Raw genomic sequence first — 5,090 nt, 5'->3', positions numbered from 1 at the left:
ACTCACATTTCTACCCCTTTCCAGTGTATTCTATTTTGTTTGCTCCATTGTATTCTTTGTGTACTGATGATGGTTTAGCTAATTAGTCTGAAGACACTCTGGCTGGATTTGGGGGGAATTAAAAACTTTCTCTTAAAGGTGCCACGTTTCGGTGGGGGAGGATGTCCTTTGAAAATGCAGTTACATGTCTTTGAAATGCCCCCAAGACAATAGTTCCAGTTCTTAAAGCTTAAGATCTAGTCATCACAATGTAATTGTAGTTCATTAAATTTAAATTGCACCTTCTTGGAGATAAGCTCTCAGTTTGGGTTGTCATTTTATTTTATTTTTTTAAAGATTTTATTTATGTATTTGACAGGTAGAGATCACAAGTAGGCAGAGAGGCAGGCAGAGAGAGAGAGGGAGGCAGGCTCCCTGCTGAGCAGAGAGCCCAATGAGATGTGGGGCTCCATCCCAGGACCGAGGGACCATGACCTGAGCTGAAGGCAGAGGCTTTAACCCACTGAGCCACCTGGGCGCCCCTGGGTTGTCATTTTAGCACAACGGAAGAGATAACCTCCCCCCAGCTCAAAGTGGGACCTGCTGTAAGAGGTGAGGGGTTCAAGCCTTTCAGGCAACTGCACGGAGGACGGATGCTGACCCCCACCCCCAGAGCCTGGTCCGGGGGGCCCTGTGGCATCCCTACGGGGAGCTACCAGGACACCCCTGAATCAAAACTGGGGCCAAAGGGACGTTCGCTGCAGTTTCTTGAGTACTCCCTCATGCTTGTGGGGGAGGCAAGGTAGCATTGGGGGTAAAAACGAGCTACCCAGGTCACTTTGGTGGTGTAGAGAGGGCTGAAGCTTAACATCCCGGAAGCACTATCCCTCTGTCTCATCCCTCTATGCAGTCTGTCCATCCATCCATCCCCCTGCCCAGCCGCCTCTCCATCATTAACCTGCACAACTCCCGCCCGCCCCCACGCATCCCCTAGCCACCCACCCCCTTACTCAAGGGCCTGTCCAGTCACCCACCTGTCGAATACAGAGTCATCTAGCCCCCCACCCGGCCGTCCGCAATCCCTCCGTCTCTCTCTCTCTCGCTCCATCCATCCAACCACCCACCCGTCCATCAATCCAGTGAATACATTTTAAAAAGAAAAAAAATAGAAGTAGCCGCAAGATCCCAGGAAAGAACAGGGACTCCAAGGATATGAAGGTGGTGAATGAAAAGGTAAAGAGAAAGAGAAGAGCGTGGGAAGTGAGGCGGTGCCAGGCGATGCTCGTCCCTCCGGGCCACTGCCCGGTGTGAGTCTGGGGGCTGAGGCCGAGCCAGTGCTGCAGTGGAGGTGACGGGGCAGGCAGAGGCCAGCAGGAGCCCCAGACCCTAGACCCGCCCCCATCCAGCCCTGGTGCCATCACCACCAGCGACCAGCAGCCATGGCAGAAGAAAGAAGAGAGTTGGATCTGGAAGCAGCAGACCTGGGTGTGGGGTGGGCTCTACTTCTCAATCGTTTGTGTGGGTCTCAGTTTCCCCACTGGCAAACGGACACAGTCTTTCCATCTCCTGCATTTCGGGAGGAGCGACGGATGTTTAAGAAGCACGGCGCACAGGTGAGGTTCCCCAAAGCTGAAGAAATCCAGGGGTGTGGGCGGGGGCCGGGAGGGTCCACAGCTGCCCAGATGGGCTCAGCGGCCAGGGGGTGGGGTTGGGCCCAGGTTTCTGGGCTGCCTGAGGGCTCCGGCTATGTTGTCAGATGTTTCTGACAGCAAGAAGTGAGCAAGGATTATGTTGAGAAGGGACACACTCAACTCCGCTTGCCCAGTGGGTTGAATCAGGAATGTCAAAACAAGACATTTAAAAAAGGCATTTCCATGGGGCACCTGGGTGGCTCAGTGGGTTAAGCCTCTGCCTTTGGCTTAGGTCATGATCCCAGGGTCCTGGGATCGAGCCCCGAGGCGGGCTCTGTGCTCAGCAGGGAGCCTGCCTCCCTCCACCCCCCTTTCTGCCTGCCTCTCTGCCTACTTGTGTTCTCTCTCTCTCTCTCTCTCTGTCAAATAAATAAATAAAATATTAAAAAAAAAAAAAGGCATTTCCACGTGGTCGTCTGTCCCGGCAGGTGGGAGCCAGCCCCTCAGCACCCCTCTTCACTTGTGTGACCATCATGGGGGAGGGGACAGGGGGTCCCCAAGGAAGAGTGCGAGTTGCGGATCAGAGGCAGCTGCCTGTGGTCCCATGACCTTGACGGGGCCGCTGACCTCGTGGCAAACCCAGGATGCTTGGGTGGTGGAGAGAAAACGAGAAAACGCCCCCTTCTCTCTCCTGCTGTCCTTGCTTTGTTCCAGAAAAGTATTTAAGGCTGATGTAAAGGACCTGGCACACAGTGACTCCTCATGCATCCAAAACCGTTCCCCGGCACAGCCCCTTGGTGGCCACCATGCCCTCTGCTCCCCGGCCGGGCCAGAGACCCCAATCTCCTGTACCCTGGGACCCGAGGAGAAGGCTGGGGTGGGGAGGGGCTCAGGCAACTGCCCCCGGGGGGCTGAGGTCTCGGAGATACGAGCTGGGCCGTGAAGCCTGCGCTGGTCTACGGAGCATCCCGGAATCTGGATGACGGTTTCTTTCCATGTGCTCATTCATTGCCCAGACTTCTGCTGAGCACAGGTTCTGGCTTCCCAGGGTGTTGGGGGGTGGGGCGGCGGCTGGGGGCCCTCAGGCCTCCCACTGGCCCAGACATATGGTTTACTGAGCCCTGGGCTGGGGCACAAGCAGTCAGATGGAGGTGGGAGGTGCTGTCCCGGACAGACAGACAGACAGACTGAGCTGAGACGGCCCCCAAGCTTAGTCACTGTTTCAACTTTTCACATTTGAACCCAAGACAGCAGATGTCAAACTCAGGCCCTTGCCCAGACTCCCACACCCACCCCCCCTTCTCCGGGGCCCCTCTTCCTCCTCCTACCCACCCGCCGCCCGGGCCTGGAGTTTATGGATGTCTCCAACCTCCCCTGACACTATGGGATCCTCACTTCCTGTGTTTATCTTGGAGAGCGATGGGGCTCTCTCCTCTCACCCCACACAGGTTACAGCGGGTGTGCGCACGGGCACACGGCGTGCGTGTGCGTTTGTGCACATGGCTTGAGGGCATTGGTGTGCTGGCGAGATGGGGGCCTGGGGGGCGAAAAGTCTGGCTGTCCTTCCGGGGCCTGCGTTGTCCCCTGAGCAGGTGTGCAGGTGTGTGCGGGCTGGTGCCTCTGTCTCTGAGCTCCTGAGTGTGTGTCCGGGGTGGGGCGGGGGAAGGGCAGTGCCCAAGGGACTGAGTGCTCCCAGGGGAGGTGGGACCAGCTCTTTCTGGCCTCACTACATCCCTCACCCTCCCATTTTGCCGGGACAGGAGGCTCAGCGAGGTGACGTGGTCAGAGCAAAGCCAGGGAGCCGCTGAGTCGGGGGAGGGGACTCCAGGACCCAAGACATTCCCTTTATTTTTCTTTCCGTAATAGCTGTGGGGGGTTTTCCCGCAATTAGGAACATAAAAAGTGTAATGAAGAAAAAATAAACTTGTCCATAATTCCACCAGAAAGAACCATCATTAATATTTTTGTGTACATCCTCCCAGACTTTCTTTATACACAAACACGCACACGCACACACACGCGCCCGCGCGCGCACACACACACAAACCCACACACACACACACACCTTCTTTAAGTAAAAAAATAAAATTCCATTATGCATACCGCCTCTTTCCCTCCCTTCTTTCTTCCTTTCTCTATTCTTTACTTTTCATTATAGAAAAATTCAACATATGTAGAAGACAAGAGGACACCGTAAAGAACATCTGGGTGGCTCAGTTGGTTAAGCGTCTGCCTTCAGCTCGAATCATGATCCCAGGGTTCTGGGATCGAGTCCAGCATCAGGCTCCTTGCTCAGCAGGGAAACTGCTTCTCCCTCTGCCTGCCTCTCCCCCTGCTTATACTCTATCTCTCTGGCAAATAAACAAAATCTTTTTTTTTTTTTTTTTAAAAAGGAAGGGAGAGAGAGAGAGAAAGAAAAACAGAAAACCAGCCCACAGGCACCAGGCACAGGTTCAGGCTAGAAGTCCCTGTCCCTGCTCCTGATTCTTTTCTCAGGCTGCCTCCCTCTGAGAACCATCCAGACCAAAGGTGCACAAAGGTGTGAGAGATGCTCCTCGTAGGGCTGAGCTGTGGCTCCCAGGGCACGGCTGCCAGCTTCCCGCCCACCACCTTCCTCCGACCTGCAGTAGGGGAAAGGTCTGATTCCCGCCCCTTGGCAACACGAGAGGCCCCACTCTGCAGACCAGGAGGGGTCAGAGGGGTCCCAGCGGGGTGGGACTTGTGCAGAGAAAGCCTGGACCTCCCCCATGTCCCCTTGTCGCGTCCATGGCCCCACAGCCAGCTCTTGTTTCCCTTTCTTTGGATCCCCTGCCTTCCCGCTCCAGAGAAACATCTGCTCAGGAGTAAAGAGACCTCGTCACTGGAAGGCGTGATCCCAGCCTGATGCCCTGGCTGATTTCCTGCACCACAGTCCTCGCCCAGGAAGCACCCCAGGGGCCCGAAGGTGAGCAGGATGTGTGTAAACAGCAGACTGTCTTGGGGGCTGTAGCCAAGGCACATAAATCTTGATCGGCCTCTGTCTTCTCATCTGGGAAATGGGGCTACTACTTGCCCTCCATCTCTGGGTGGCTGTAAGGACTAAATAGGGTCATAGTGTGACAGGAGCTCGGTATTATTTGCTATGATCCAGGGAGCTGACGCCTGACCCTGAAATAGTGAGTTGGTGACAGAACTGGCCCCCTTGACCCAGAAAAATAAAAGAAAGGGCTCATCCTCCGGAATCTTACAGATAAATCATTAGAACACATGATAGATTGCATCCAGTGCCATTAGGAAGGAGTGCTGAACTGGGAAACAGATGGGGTTACTAGCTAGAGGCCCCCCTAGGCGGTTACATTTAATCAGAGGCCTGAAAAATGAGAGGTCCTGTGAAAGGTGGGAACAAGTGTGCTCCAGACAGAGGGGGCAGCATATGCAAAGGCCCTGAGGTGGGGGGATGACTTTGCTGAGTTTAAGAACAGAGAGGCAGCCCAAGTGGCA

The sequence above is a fragment of the Mustela putorius genome, unplaced genomic scaffold (genome assembly GCF_011764305.1).
Source record: "Mustela putorius furo isolate JIRA1106 unplaced genomic scaffold, ASM1176430v1.1 tig00003853_pilon_pilon_pilon, whole genome shotgun sequence".
NCBI classification, from domain to species: domain Eukaryota; kingdom Metazoa; phylum Chordata; class Mammalia; order Carnivora; family Mustelidae; genus Mustela; species Mustela putorius.
The sequence above is the reverse complement of the archived record's forward strand: the minus strand, read 5'-3'. Positions refer to the sequence as shown.